General features: G+C 53.0%; 1 protein-coding gene across 1 annotated transcript in view; it reads left to right on the forward strand.

Annotated features, from left to right (window-relative positions):
• The window catches only part of TDRD6 (tudor domain containing 6), a 2323386-nt gene that overhangs the window by 723341 nt on the left and 1583647 nt on the right, over positions 1 to 16398 (forward strand). The window lies entirely within an intron of this gene.

Genomic DNA, 16398 nt, shown 5'->3' on the forward strand with positions numbered 1-16398 from the left:
ACTGGTAAGAAGGACCCATATGATGAAGCATGTCACCTTCGGGTGAGTGAGGGGTCTTGTCCTTAAGGGATGTCTTCCCCCTTGATGATATACATCACTTTACTTAGTTTCGAGTAAATATGGCAAAAAGCTGCATAAACTGATTTAATACACATGGACAAGACTAGAGGTGTGTTTTGTGGTATTTAGTTTATGTTAAGGGAATACACACCCACTAGTCTATAAACATTTTCCCTTCTGACCCCCAATCTATGGTAGTGTAATAAAAACTCATTGTAGGGGTGCCAGTCATTGACCTTTTTAGAGCGGCAACTCCATCCTTCTCTGGTATGCACATTTCTTTACTGATGCTTCTTATTGATGTCTATTGGCTGTTACTAGTCGCATGATATGTTATTATCTAATGACTTGTATATACTGTACCATCAGAAATGTGCACTCTGCATTGCTCGCTACTCTGATTCAGGCATGTGAATCTATGAAAGACACCCATATTACTGGATAAGAAATGCGTTACTTACCTGTAACTGCAGTTATCCAGTATTGGTGTCTTTCATAGATTAACATGCAACCCTCCCGCCTTCCCTGGAAGGACTCACCTAATTCTCTCAGTAACACTCAGTGCGTACAAAAATCTGAGGGACTGAGGCTCCTGACAGGAAGGTTCTATAGGAAGGTGACAGCTGATTGGCTCTTCTTTAGAGTTTGGTCCTTTTTACAAAAGGACATGGATATGTTACTAAGGTGAGGCCTTTAGGCCTACTATTCTCTATATGTCTATAAGACATTACTTATTTATGTACCGGGGACTCCCATCCCGACAACGGGGAATGATTCAGGCATGTGAATCTATGAAAGACACCAATACTGGATAACTGCAGTTACAGGTAAGTAACGTATTTCTTAATGTGGTCGATGTTTTGTGGTCCTCACGAGGCGACTGGCTTCAGTGCAAGCAGCAGCATCGGGTAATGGAGTCTAAGTTGCCGTTGGCAGGCCAGGGGCTACGGGGTCGTCTAGGGCGGTGACCACTGCTACGGTTCAAGATAACGAACTGACGTGTTTAACAAAGAGGAGAATAACAGAACACTTGGATTTATAGTTGCCCTGCAAATTGAATATACTTGGAGGGTTAGGGAAATTGAACAATTGCCATCTTGATCTGATAGACTACTAGCCGCAGATTCCTTCACGTAGAATTATCCCCACGCGTGATAGTGGATCTGGAATTTTTTTTTTGTCACAGCATCCCTGCGCACCGGTGTGACGGCATCACGCGACTCTGCCCAGGAGTTTTCCGCGTAAGTGACGTCAGCGAGGTCCCAAGTCCCACCCCGGCGTGCCTACGTCCGTTTTTTCCTTGTCCGGTGCAACACTGATTTGGTTCGTGCTCTGGGTCTGTTTAGGCCTTTCCCTTTCGTTATTGCGTTTGTGTGGGAACATTGTGCGAATGTCTTCGGGTTTTAAGACTTGCTCGTCTTGTGGACGCCTGATGTCGGCGACTGACCCTCACCTCATCTGCATGTGGTGTTTGGGGGAACACAAAGACTCCACTGATTGTGAGGCGTGCTAGCAGAGCAAACCGTTGTCCTGGCGGGAGCGCTGGATTAAGCTTCTCTCAGCCCACGAGTCCAGATGGGTGTCGTCGCCCGGCCCCTGCGGAGGGTTCTCGAAACCGCGGTCTGCCTCGTCGACAGTCGTTCTCCCAGGTCGCAAGAACGTCTCTTGTCTGTCGGTAAGTGTTGCAGTTTGTCCCAGAGTGTCGGTTTCCGGCATCTCAGGGGGGCATGGGCTCTCCGTGGGTGGTTCAGCCCCGCATTTCGTCCCCTTAACTGCCGTTTCCTGGTGTGGGTGCGACTAGAGCCCAGATGGAGACGTATGCGGCGGCTTTGCAAGCCTCACTGGTTTCTCCCACCCCCTCCTCCTCCTGGGACATCAGCGGATCCCTTGCAGTGTGCTTGGCCCTCCATGACGTCGCCGGTGGCTGTGGCCCCAGTGCCGACTGATCCGGATCCAGGTTCGAAGGATGTGGTGCTGTCGGGGTGTGGCCCTTCGGGGGACCCTCCTTTGGACCACAGCGCCTCTGCTTCGCCGCTAACTCCGGAGTCCCGGTGGTGTCGCGTGACGCACCCCCGAGTCCTTCTCTGACCTCTGGACAGGCGGCGACGTGGTCCGAGGCCAAGGTGACAACGCTTCGGCTGCAGCTGGCCCTGGCAGCGCCACAGGGGTTGACGGAGGGCCCCTTTCGCCCCGACAGGGGTCTAGGCTGTCGGGGGTCTCCACGTCCCTCTTTGCGTCCCTCTCATCCCTCCACGCAGGCGTTCCCAGCCCTGGTCTCTGAGTGCTGTGGCGGAGGTCGTTTTGGCGCCGGACTACGGGGGAAGGATTGGGGGGGGGGGGTTGGTCCCTGCCTTCTTGTCCCTCTTGTGGGCGCAGTCCGTCACTGCGGTGTGTTGGACGGTTCTTCCTGGGTGACCTTGAGTTACCCCTTTTTGGCTTCTGCCAGCTTATTGTGGATGGTGTCGTTTATCTGGGCTTGCCTTTGCTCTGCCTCTTCTCCTTGAAGTCTCTAGTTTGCTCTACTCCTTCAGTGCTCCTGTTCCTTGCCTTGGTCTTGGGCGGAGTTTTTGTTACCTTGTATGGCCATGGGGTGCTTGTCCTCCTTTCGCCTTGCCTGGTTTCCTCTGCTGAGTGAGGACAGGCTACCTCTTATTTTTTCCGCATCCCCTTTGCGGTTGGTTGTCTTCTGCTGGCTGGGGTTCCCTTTGCATAGGTGGACGGGGCTCCGCGTCCTGTCTTGGGACTCTGCCCCCGTGGGACCCTCTGTTATGACCAGGCGGGTGGGGTCCTTTCGCAGACCCTCCTTCCCCTTGGGTATGGCTAGGGTATCTATTCTACGTGAAGGAATCTGTGGCTAGTAGTCTCTATCAGATGTAAGGTAACTATGTATCTGGTAGAGACTATTCTAGCAATAGATTCCTTCATGGCCCGCCCTTCCTCCCCGTTCTGCGAGGACCTTTGACTTGGTCTTCTGCACTCGCCTCCCTGTGGGTGGCTATATCTTCTGTGAGTGCATTCTTTCTCGCTTTCTGACGGGAAGTTTGTCCTGTTAATTGTTCCTTTTCCTCCCCTTTTGGCACATAGAAGGATCTGTTTATAGGTGCTTCTGTGCCCTTATGCTCTGGCTGCTCCAAGTTGGGGCCTACTTTCTACCCCGTCCCCTCCCCTTCTTCCCCCCTTTATTCCTAGGGTTCTGGGCCCTCTGCTCCCTCTGGGTTGGGATCTTTTGGCTGTGCCTCTGCCCTTGTTCCTTATGGGGCTTGTCACACTCTGTGCTGGGGTTGTCTTGGAGTTTTGTTCCCCGTTTGTCCCGAACTGGTTTCCCTTCATTGTTATTGGTTGGGGTTGACGTCCTGCTACATGTTACCGTGACATTTTTGCATGCGTTTGTCTCCAGGGAGCGGAAATCTCCGTACTGGCAGGGATGCTGCTCAGGGCTGGGTTCTGGTCTTTATTAATTTCCTTGCTTTTGGGTATTGCAGTGCCTGGCACTGCTTTTATGGTGGTGTTCCTCACCATTCCCTTTTTCTAATTTTTCTGCTCATTCGCACACTATTCTTTACTCAAACAATTTTGTCGAATGACTCAGAGTACTGGCACAGAATAGCTCTCCGAAGAAAACTGACGTAGGCATGCCGGGTGGGACTTATGTCACCTCTCTTACGTCACGTACGCGGACAACGCCTAGGCGGAGTCGCGAAATGCCGTCCCCCCGGCGTGCAGGGATGCAGTGGCAAAAAAAAATGATGGATCCAGTCTCGCATTTGGGATAATTCTACGTGAAGGAATCTGCGGCTAGAATCTTCTCTACCAGATACATCCTTACCGAAGGTAAGTAACTAACTCGCACATTCCCTCTCTGCTTTGGGAGCCCACAGGCCCTTCAAGACCTCTGTCCACTGCAGATACAGGTGGACATCGGTGCCTCATAGTCCTAACAGGTTCAACCCAAATCATTGTTTTAATCGTGTTACACTGGGACCATTCTCTTTAGTACCGTAATTTACACTGGTCCTAGTGACGTTTCTGGGTGATACCCATTACTTTGTAACCACGGTGCAGGCAGCAGCATCGGACGGTGCAAAGCGTTGTCGTTGGTGAGACCAGGGCTGCCATGTAATCGAAGTATGTGTCCACCACACAGGCAACGGTGTTGATGACAGTGTGAAGCGTTGTAGTCTGTGTGGACAGGGATGCAGTGTAGTTTGGGTTGGTGCTGCGCTTACCTAGTGAGCGGTGGCGTTGGTGCAGGCAGCATCGGTGACTGTCTGCAATGCTTTTCTCGCAGGTTATAGCTCAGCAAACACCTCCAAGGGCCCAGAACTGAAGTTGGCACCACGAACTCCCAGTAGTGGAGTTAAAGTGCTGTAGGTGAAGTCTTTTGTGTCCTGAGACTTCTAACCAGGAGGCAAGCTCACACAAGCCCTTGGATAAACTTCACAAGCAGGATACAGCAAAGTCCAGTATTTTTCCTCTCCAAAGCAGAAGCAGCAACTGCAGGCCAACCCACCAAAGCAACACACAGCAAAGGGGCAGTATTCGTCCTTACAGCTCTTCTCCTTGTCAGAGTCTCCTCTTGGTCCAGAAGTGTTCTAAATGTCAGGGGTTTTAGCTTCAATACTTGCATTCCTTTTGGCCTTTGAAGTAGACATTCTTCAAAGGATTGTCTTTCCAATGCACAAGTTCTTTTCCTGCCTGGTAATGTTCCAGACACACTCCATGGGAGTAGAGATAGCATTGTGAGAGGCCAGGCACAACTCTTTTCAAGTGTAGGTATCAACTTTTGCCACCACTCTAGGTCAGCGAGGCCCATCAGCCTGGTGATGGGCCATTAGAATATGCAGGGCACACCTCAACTCCTTTTGTTTGACTGTCTAGAGTGAATTCACAAACAGGCCTCTGTCAGTCAAAATCGGACTTTGTTTCCGCTAGTGGGCAGAGGCACATGATAGATAAACAAGAAAATGCCCACTTTCTAAAAGTCCCATTTGCAACACACAATTTCAAAAGCATCTTTAATAAAAGATATGTTCTTAAATTCTGGGGTCAGAGAGCCCAAACTCCAAATCTCTAGCTGTTCCCAATTAAAATTTACAAGGCAGCTCCAACTATAGTCTGTTGGAGCTAGTACTTACAATAGTGAAAAATGAACTTGGTAGTATTTCACTATCACGTCATGTAAAACACACCAGTCCATGTCCTGCGTTTCACATTCACTGCACCCTGTCCATGGGATAGCTTTGTTCTTACCTTGGGGGCGCCTCACATGTAGTCATAGGGAATGTTTGAGCCTGGCAAGTGAATGCACTTGCCAGGTCGACATGGCAGTTTAAAACTGCACTCATGGGGGTGTGGTCTCGCTAAGCATGGAGTGAGTCGCATGTCGCGGTAGCTCCGGTCTGCTGCTTCCTTCTTAAGCCTTTACTGCGGCATCAGAGCTTTTTTGCCATGCCACTTGGAGTACATAGGCGCCGGGGGTGACTGGGAATCTCTTGCTGGTTTGGCACACGCCTTGGACTGTTGGTGGTGGTGCCCCTTGCGGCTTTGCTGCTGAGGCCAGGCTCAAGAGCCTGCGGCTTCCGTTTTCTATCCCCTGGAGCTGGAGCCCGCCAAGCCAGCGAGGCTCTTTCACTGCCACGACACCCCATGGCGCCCTACCTGTTTTCCCAACGTTCAGAGTGGAGGTCCTGGTGGCCCAAACCCATTGTTTGGGGACACGGGGTGTGTTGCTCCGGGACTGGTGTGGGGGCAGCCATCTTGTGCCTTCCAGTGCGGACCTCTCTACTGCCTCCCTGCCACCTCCCGGTGGCATCGCTTGGTGTGCCTGGGTGCTGGAGGTATCTGAACATCTCCTGCCTGTCTGGCACACCCCTTGGACTGCTGGTGACTTTGGTATGGGGATCTGCCCTATGTGCACGCGGCCGCCATCTTATGTCATACGGGCCCGGCGAGTTCTTTGATGGGGGGGGGGCCTGCTACTGACCCTCGGTGGCACTCCAGGAGGCTCTGCCTGGATCTCTAGGGACTGTAGTGGGTACTGGTGGCTTGGGCCCATCTTTCTGGCACGCAGAGGGTGTGTCGCTCCGTTGTCTTTGGGAGCTCCACCATCTTGCGCTTCCTGGCGTGGCAAAGGAGAGCGGACTGCAGAGCCTTTGGCGGACTCTTTGACACAGCATCAGCCCTTTGGAGGCCCGGCTCAGCTACCTCCCGCACTGAGGTGAGTGGCGGCTCCCTCCAGCCCCCCCCCCCCCCCCCCCCCCCACTCCCCAGCCCTATCTACTCTTTGCTTCTGGCCCGCACCGCATCTGGACTGGATTTGCTGCTCCCTCGGTATCTTTAAGGCCTGCTGGAGGATGTCCTCGCAATACCTGCAAGCTCTTGAGGCACTGGATTTCTGCTGAGTCCTCACCTTCTGCCTGGGCTGCGTCTGCTGGGGGCCTTCCCGCTCCTACCTTCCAGAGCCCTACTGCCGGGCCGCGCTGGGGCTTCTTGGTGCATTGCATGGAGGGCCTGCTTGTGCTGTTCCCCCACGGACCCTCGTAGGTGGCCTACTCTGTCTGCTACATACCTGGCTCTGGCTTCTTTGGGCTGGGGGAGCTGCCACATCTGGCGCGGTTCCATGTGTCTGATAGCTCCATCTCGGATCATGCCCATGTGGAGCTCTTGTTGCATGACCACACTTCTCACTCAAGTCACCCTCACCGTTGGCGACTCCCTCCCCAGGTTCACCAGGATCCCGTGGACATATTTGACATCTGTGAAGCTATCATATCCTGTTGCTTGTCTAGTGACCTACCTGAAACTCCTTTCCCCTTGGTCTGGGATGCTTTTAAGGCCACGATACGGCGTCGTATGACCTCCATTGCAATAGCTCGGGCCTGGGAGGCTCACCTCTTTGAAGAGGCGCTGTCCTGTGACATATAAATGCTAGAAAAACTGGATCAGGAACATCCTCTTGCCCTTCACACCCTATCTACTCTCTTTGCTTCTGGCCCGCACCGCATCTGGACTGGCTTTGCTGCTCCCCCGGTATCTGTAAGGCCTGCTGTAGGATGTCCTCTCAATACCTGCAAGCTCTTGAGGCACTGGATTTTTGCTGAGTCCTCACCTTCTGCCTAGGTTGCGTCTGCTGGGTGCGTTCCCGCTCCTACCTTCCGGAGCCCTGCTGTCGGGTCGCGCTGGGGCTTCTTGGTGCATTGCATGGAGGGCCTGGTTGTGCTGTTCCCCCACGTAGCCTCGTAGGTGGCTGTGAGAAGTTGGCCTGATATGCAGTGCTCACTATTCTAGTGAACACTATGTATCAGTCCAGACAACCCTTATTGATGATTGGTTGTAAGTCAACCTTATAGACCAGCTATCCTAGTAGCGTGGATACGAGCAGTCTAAGGCTAAAGACTCGAGAGGGCGTGTTAAGCCAGCTGTTATACCATCACATATATCCCTTGAACACCAAGTGAAAAGGACACCACACAAGTGTTATGAAAATAAACAGTGTATTTATTAGAATCACAACAGCCCTGTACTCTTTATGAGGACAGGGTACTAAGCACAAAACAAAACTTTTACGAAAATACTTAAGTTAGCAGAGTATATACAAATGCCCGAGGAGCACGGAACCATATACTCTGAAAGTGGAATGCGAAATTACTAGCAGGTAAGTACAGTACTAATAGGCTTTGGAATCGCTAGGTCTTGACTATAGAATCTTCAGATTACTTCTAGGAGGCCTAGGTGACTCGGGTGCAGAGTGTGCACTCTCACGCGGGATGCGGGACAAAGTCTATGGTAGCCAGATTTCAGAAAGTTAGTGTTCCCGGGCGAACCCGACCTGGTAGGAGGAAAACGAAAGTGGATTCTGACCCTTGGATAGTGAGGCTATGCTGGGGCACCAAAATGCCGAAGTTACCTAGCCCAGGGGCTGCAGCTGCATAGGTCTCAAGACGTCGGGAATCCTCGTAGTCGGACCAGGAGCCTGGAAGGAAGATGCTGGCAGGCGACCAGTGAAGAGAGTTCGAAGTGATCCAAGCCTGGATCTTGAAGATGGACGATACCTGAAAGCAGAGGGGACCAAGTTCGAGACTACTAGCCAGTAGTCAGGTGGCACCAGGAGGGCACCGGATGGTAGTCACCTCGACTAGGTGAGTGGGCGACGCTGGGCTCTGCAGATCTCACGGACCAGGAGGCGTTGTCGGCGACCAGGATGGAGGAGCGAGCTGTCCCACGATGAATGAAGCTGTCGGCGTCGCTGCACCCAGGATTGGGCAACAAAGCCTTGGCTAATTCAAGCCCACGCGGTGGACCTAAAATGGCGTCTTGAGTGGACCAGGAGGGTCCGGGGTGCTCCTCTTTTGGAAGGGAGCAAGGGCCAGTCTGGAGCAACCAGACCAGCAGCAGTGATGTCATCGGGCGTCGTGAAGAAGGCCACAAGCCAGCGGGCTAGTAGCCAAACAACGCGGTGAGCAGCAAAAAGCAGAAGGGCCCCACGCAGATCGTGGAGATGCTGGAGGGCTGATCTTCGGTGCTGGAGCTGCTCAGGGTCGGGGCTTCTCGGACCCCAAAGCACTCACCAGTGGATTACTCGGCGGGCTTGCTGTAAAGAAGTCGTGCAGTCTTGAAGATGGCCGGTCCCTCGGTCTCGTCGCACTCACGGTTCTCAGCTTAGCTGTAGAGGTGAGTAGAGGTCAGAGGTGCCCGGGAAGCCGGTTCTCGTCGAGCTGGGCAGTCGGATTCCAGAGGAAGGACTTCCAGCAGACCGCAGTGTTCTTAAGATGGTGCCTGCGGATGCAGGGTGACTACTCTTTAGTCACAAGGGAGAATCTTGAAGAAGAAATCTTGAAGTCCTTTCGCAGAAAGTCGTGTCTTGATTCCAAAGATGATCTAATTTGAACAGGGGGCCCGCTCCTATCTTTATACTAAGAAAAGGGGCTGACCCGATGACTAGGTCCTGCCTATGGGTGGGACTAGGAGGGGGGTGGTTACACCCCTCTCCCATGCCGGACTTTCCCCAGGCCAGGGGCTGGTGTGCCCCTGGAACTGGTTCTGACCGGCCTATGCGTAGTGAGCACCGGGGTGCCACTCAGCAGTCACCTTCCTGTAAAGCCCTGCCTACCCAGGATACACAAAACCCTGTCTGGGATGGTGCTAGCACCGCCCCGGACAGGAAACCCTTTGTCCAGGCTCTCCTCGCTGGAAGGACTCCCAGCAGCAGGAGGTCAGACTTGTGTCTGTGGCGGCAGCATCCATTTTGTGGAGCTGAGTCTTCGTTTAACTTAAACCGGGGTTCACAGTTACATACATGTCGTGTCCCTCTAGAAGGGTGGAATGCTAACCCCGTCGCCAGAATTGGCGAGGGGTTAGTATTCCAATTCGTATGACACCTTACTCAACATGTTTTGATAAAGCAATACCAAAGATAGCATTTAACCGCGAGGATTATAATGCACTTAAGATTATATGGTATGCGTTAACATGGAACAGCTATTAGGACTTGGTTCCGCAAGCTGCAAACGGGCTCAGCTCATGCCAGAGCACCATTTCACATGATTCCAAGCACTCTGCCTTCAGGATTGTCAAGGCCTGCCATAGGAGTGACTGATAGGAATCTGTGTGTCCATTTTTAGGGTTAGATATAGGTATACTATATCTAAAGCAAAGGGTGATTACACGACTTTGCCCCAGCTGTCATGCAGCCAGTTGTGTCAATTTTAGGAGGCCAGCCAGGGGTGGCATAATACATGCTTCAGCCCCTGGTAGGCCCTCGGTACACCTATGCCCTGAGTTACACGGTCTGATAAGGTGGCTCAGTACCAATTGGTAAATTCACCTAGGGTACATGTTGTAATTTAGAGAGAGAACAGCCAATCTGTGGGTCTGATTGGCAGGCCCACAGCCAGAGAAAGTCGTAAACCAGTGAAACAAAAGCAAAAAATCTGGGTGATCATATGATTGCAGACCCTACTCTCCTACAGTGGCCTACTCCGTCTGCTACATACCTGGCTCTGGCTTCTTTTGGGATGGGAGAGCTGCCACATCTGGTGCGGTTCCATGAGTCCGATAGCTCCATCTCGGATCATGCCCATGTGGAGCTCTTGTTGCATGACCACACATCTCACTCATATCACCCTCACCGTTGGCGACTCCCTCTCCAGGGTCACCAGGATCCCGTGGACATATTTGACATCTGTGAAGCTATCATATCCTGTTGCTTGTCTAATGACCTACCTGAAACTCCTTTCCCCGTGGTCTGGGATGCTTTTAAGGCCACGATCCGGCGTCGTATCACCTCCATTGCAATAGCTTAGGCCTGGGAGGCTCACCTCTTTGATGACACGCTGTCCTGTGACATAAAAATGCTAGAAAAACTGGATCATGAACATCCTTTTACCCTTCACAAGTGACGCCTGGCCATGCATCCTGGCCAGCTGTGGGCCCATTGAACTAACAGAGCAGAGTATGCTCTTCTGCCGCTGAAGCAAAGATATTATGAAGGAGCGGTGGGGGGGGTGTAAGGTGAACGGTTCTGGCTTGTCACCTCCGGAAGTGGTCCGCAAAGGCGTCCATTCCATTAAATAAATTCAGATGGCGGCACGTGGGCTACCACTGAAGCCGCTAAACTAAAAGCCTTTCACGACGACTACTCTCTCTACGCACTGGATCCACCCAACTTGGATCGGATCCAGGCAGTGCTGGGGGAATGTAATTGGTCCCCGATCAGTCGACACCATGCACAACTCCTTGAGGACCCACTTATGCTGAAGGAACTCACTGGTGCTCTAAAATCACCCCCCACCCCCCGCCCCCCTTGGCAAATCCCCGTGTCAGGATGGCCTCCCGGTCTCTATCGAGCTTTTCTTCCGCAGCTCCAGGAGCACTCACTTCGCCTTTTTAACACTTTCTCCAATACTGGAGGTCCCTCCACCTGGCCGAGATTGCACTGCTTCCCAAACCAGTGAAGGATCTCACGTTCTGTTTCTCTTGCCGCCCCATTGCGCTTTCAAACACAGACCTTAAACTCTATACCAAAATTCTGGCGAAACGACTCGACCTGCATCTACCCTGGATTATCGAGCCAGATCAGGTTGGCGTCATTCGCCATCGGCATGGCGCGAACAATGTGTGGCGCATCGCTCACTTGGTTGGAAAGGCTTATTACTGGAACATACCCGCGTGCCTATTGTCACTCGATGCTGAAAAAGCATTATACTGGGTGGAATGGGCCTTTCTCTGGGCTGTCCTGCATAAGATGGAGCTGAGTCCCCGGATGGTTGCTAGGATCATGGCTTCCTACATCTCACCTCTAACCCAGGTACGGATCAACGGCCAACTTGCGGGTCCCATCTCTGTCTACAGGGGAACCCGACAGGACTACTCTTTATCCCCCTTATTATTTGCGCTCGTTGTAGAGCCACTTAGTCATGATACACCAGTCTCCTGATATTACTGGCATTACACTCGAAGATGTGGACCATAGTATGGCTTTGTTTACGGATGACCTCACATTTTCCCACCCACAAACGTCTTTACCCGCCCTTCATGGGCTGCTTCAGTCTTTTATGTTTAAAGTATTTTATTAAGTACAGTGGTACAACAGTGAAGGCATAAGAGTAAAGCAGTAAGAAGCAATCATTGCCTAAATAAATCAACGCCTCCTCCAGGGCTAGCCGCTACCTGTAAAGTCCAACAGACCCAGCATTTGCAAAGCCGCCCTGGGCGTCCCGCTCATGTAATGTGTCCAAGCGATGGACCGCTGGCGAGTAGCAGCCCCGCTGTACCTCACTTTCAACTAAAGAAACCATCCCAACGACCCCTCGCCCACCCGTCCCCCCTTTCCCTCCCTCCCTCTGTCCGGTGCTACACTCAGTAGAACGCCAACACTCGCTACTCTCATCCACCTGCTCTCCCATGTCCGGTGTGCAGTTCTGAATTCTTCCCCCAATCTCTCATTGTATGGGAGGAGTGAGTCTCAGTAGCCTCAGGTATCTTGGGCAGGTAAGCTCCTTGAATTCGGCTGCTAGTAGTGTATGGAAGGGTAGCCACAGCTCTTGGAATTGATCTACATCTCCTGCCAGTGTAAGTGATATTTTTTCCATGCCAAGAACATGCCACAGCCTATGAAGCCAACCCGTGATCAAGGGGACAGTGGGTGTACGCCAGTGTATCAAAATATTCTGTAGCGCCGAGCCTAGCGCAATGGCAATGTGTCTCCCCCGTCGAGATTTCAGTGGATACATTAGGTCATTGGGGAGACCCAGCAGAATGTAAGCCAGGAAGCGGGGCAACTTTATTCCGAAACATGCATCGATCTCATCAATCGCCTCCCTCCAATAATCCTGTAGCAGGGGACAGTCCCATAAAGTGTGTCAGTGTGCCAACGTGCCCGCAATTACGCCAACATGCAGTGTCTAGGAGTCGGTTCATTTCATGGAGGCGTTCCGGAGTGTGGTACCAATACGTAGAGACCTTGGTGAAGGTTTCCGTGAGCCCTACATGATATGCGGAATGCCGTTCCCTGTACGAGACTTGCTCCCACTCCTTGTGGCTAAGTGTTCTCCCCAGCTCCCTGTTCCACCTCTCTCTACCGGGGTTATACAAATGAGAAGGCGGTGGTTGCAGCATTTTATATAGATCAGATATCAGTTTGGCGTCTGCCTTGCGCGTCGCTAGCCACCTTTCATAAGGCAACAGGTTCCTGTCTGCTGATTCCCGCACTTGCGGCTGCAGAGCCCAGTGTCGAACCTGCCAGTACCTCATCCTGTCTGTCTCCGTCAGCTGGTAAGTTTCCTTGAGAGCCTCGAAGGGGAGGACCCCGTCCTCACCATATATATGAAAGAGTGCTCTACAACCCTTCCCCCGCCAGTGTGCATAGGCTCCCGGTTCTGTCCCCGGCGTAAAGTCCGGGTTGTCTACTATGGGTGTAAATGGAGAAGGGAACGTGGTGAGGCCAAAAGGTATGTTAGTGGCGTCCCAAATCCGCAGCGGTTCCCTCGTGATGTAGGATGCATAAAGGTTCGGTGGACGGTGCGTCCTGCGCAGGAACGGTATTTCTTGCAGGGGTCGGCCCGCCACCGCCTGATCCTGGAAGAGCCAGTGCTTGTCAGACTCCCACCTGCTCCATTCCACCAGGTACCTTAGCTGTGACGCCTGATAATATTTTAGAAGATCAGGGACCCCTAGTCCACCCGCCTCTGGCGCTAGAGTTGTCAATGCCCTCCTCATTCGGGGCTTGCGGCCTTGCCAAATAAATCGGGACAGGTCGGTCTGCATCTGTCGGATCCAGCCCGAGGGGGCTGCAGCAGAAGCGCCCGAAACAAGTACAGGATCTGGGGCAGGACCGTCATCTTGATCGCCGCTATTCGACCCAGCCAGGAAATCGTCCCCTTGCCCCATCTCCCCAGTTCCTCCTTGACTTTCTTGCCTAGTCCTTCGTAGTTAGCCACCACCATCGCCTGCAACGTGGGAGCTAGCAGGATACCCAGGTATGGCACGTGGCGCCGCGACCATTGGAGCGGGAAACGCCCCTGCAGGTCCTGTCTCGTCCCGGTCGTCAGGGAGATGTCCAATGCTACAGATTTCCCTACATTAATTCGAAACCCAGCTACTCTCGCAAAGGCATCGAGCTCCCCCATACATGCGGGTAGGGCTCGCCTCGGGTCCTCTAGAGTAAATATGACATTGTCCGCATATAGACTGACTGTGTGAGTGTACCCTCCCATCCGTACCCCGATCGCATCTGGGTTCTGCCGTACTCGCTGGGCAAAGGGCTCCATATAGAGAGCAAAAAGAAGGGGAGACAATGGGCACCCCTTCCTCGTGCCACGTCCAATATCAAAGTGCCGCGAACCGCAGCCATTGACACGTACTGCAGCCGATGGGTACTTGTAACAGTTAAACACCATGGTCCTGAATTTCTCCCCTATGCCCATCCGCGCCATCACTTGCTCCAAATACGGCCAGTGCACCCGGTCGAACGCCTTTTCGGCGTCAACCGAAAGCAGCATCCTCTCCCCCGGGATCCGTGAGGCTTTCTCCAGTATGTGCACCAATCTTTTAGTATTATCCACTGTTTGCCTACCAGGCACAAAGCCGGATTGGTCCGATTCAATCAGCCCAGGTAGATACTGTGCTAATCTCGCTGCCAGGATCCCCGTATATATTTTAAGATCGACATTTAGCAGGGAGATTGGTCTATACGAGCTACATTGAGTCCTATCCTTCCCCGGTTTAGGTATAACTGATACAGTCGCCTGCAGGAGATCGGCGGGATGGCTCCAGGGCAAGCAAAGGAATTAAACAGCTTGGTCAGTACCCGCGCCAGGATTGTGCAAAACGTCTTGTAGAAAAGAGAGGTGTAGCCGTCCGGGCCAGGGGCTTTCCCGAGCTTCAGCCTAGAGATTGCCGTGACAACCTCCTCCACTCGTATCTCCCGTTCCAGGTATTCGGTCTGCACCGGGGCCAGGGACTGAAGAGCCACCGAGTCTAGATACTCATCGGGCTCTTCTATACCCGGTTCATTCCCCGCGTAAAGCTCAGAGTAGAATTCGCGAAAGCACTCAGCTATGTCGATGTCTTCGGTGACTGAACGCCCTCCTGCCCCTGCTATTTCTTTTACCCTATGGGCCTGGTGTGCTACTCTGAGCTTAGCTGCCAACAACCGGCCGCAGCGATCCCCCCCTGTATAGTAGGCGTGTTTCAACCGCAGCGCTGCATACTCCGCTCTATCTAAATCCAGAGCAGAAAGGAGTTTCCTCGCCGCCTTTAGTTGCTTCCATATTCTGGGAGCCCCAGTGCGACGGTGTACCTGCTCCAGCTCCCTAACCTTCTGCGTGAGCTCTTCCCGCTTGACCTTTCTCTTTGTTTTCAGCCGACGAAATTGCTATGAAATTACCTCTCAAGACCGCTTTAAGAGCTCCCCATTGGGTCGCCAATGCGGTATCAGTGTTGGAATTATGCAGTTGAAATTCTCGCACGGACTCCGTTATGTGCTGCACCACAGCCTTCTTGTGCAGGAGGGTATCCCGAAGTCGCCAGACCCCACGTCGCCCTGAGCTCGGCTGGGGGAGGAAAGCCCCCGAGACCGGGGCGTGATCCGACAGAGAGATGACCCCCACCTCAGAGGCAGTGGCCATGTCCCGAACCGGGCCAGAGACCAGCAGATAATCCAACCGAGCGTATGTTTTGTGTGCGTGTGAGTAGTAAGAGTAGTCCCTATCTAAAGGATGAAGTCCCCGCCAGAGGTCATGGAAATCCGAGTCAGCCAGTTGCTTTTTCACTGCGTTCGACAATTCCCCCGTCTGTGGGTACCGCTGCGCAGACCTATCCATAGAGGAGTCAAACACCAAGTTCAGGTCCCCCCCCTAAAATGATGTGCCTGTCAGGTGACGCCGTGACATCAATTAAAGCAGTGTGGAGGAATCGGTCCTGTTGTTCGTTGGGGCTATAAATTGAGCCTATGGTAAACTGCAGGGTGCCCAATTTAAACCTATAAGCCAGCAGCCTCCCCTTCTGCTCAACGAGTTTGTGTAGGACCTCCCCTCTAAAGGACTTAGACACTAGGATAGCCACCCCAGCCGTTTTCGTGGTGTTGGAGGAGAAGAACTGCGTGGGGAAGGAGCGGGATCGCAACCTATGGCAGTCACCGGCTAGCAGGTGTGTTTCCTGAAGCAAACAAATATCAGCCTGGGATCCTTCTAACAAGGAGAGAATCGCTCTACGTTTCGTGGGGTTGTTCAATCCCTTCACATTCAGGGTCACCACTTTCAGTCCCGCCTTGTCAAATCAGAGTCCCCTCGCCTCAGCAGCCGGACTACAACCGGAAGTATCAAACCAGCAATCGAATGTACCTGCGCGCTCTGGCATTGCGAAGTGTCGCCAATTAAAGCACCGGACAGATCCATCCCCAACTTCCCCCCCCCCGGTCCCCTAGACTCCCAACTCCCTAACTTCTCACCCCCCCCCCATCCCCCAACACAAACCCCAAACTTTCCCCACACTCCCACCTCCCACCACCCTCCCACGACCTCCAGTCTTGATAGTCCCAGTCTTGCCCTTACCGGACAAGCCTGTGGTGAAGTACTTACGTGGGCGACCTACCACAAGCATTCCTCCCCCCCCCCCCCCCCCCCCCCTCCTCCGAGCCTGCTCCAACAGTAATGCGTAGTCAATCTCCCCCCGGAGCCAGGTTATGCGGTCAGTGCAACTTCTTCTTCAATCGCCGAGGTCCTGGAGACAGTTTGGATGGCATCCGCCATGTCGGCTCTGATGGTGGGCGAGCTAGGTCTCCGAGGAGCGGCCGAGGACCTGCGCCGCGAGACCCTTCGCCAGCCATCGGTGGCCGGGTCC

Source organism: Lissotriton vulgaris, chromosome 6 (assembly GCF_964263255.1).
Source record: "Lissotriton vulgaris chromosome 6, aLisVul1.2, whole genome shotgun sequence".
NCBI classification, from domain to species: domain Eukaryota; kingdom Metazoa; phylum Chordata; class Amphibia; order Caudata; family Salamandridae; genus Lissotriton; species Lissotriton vulgaris.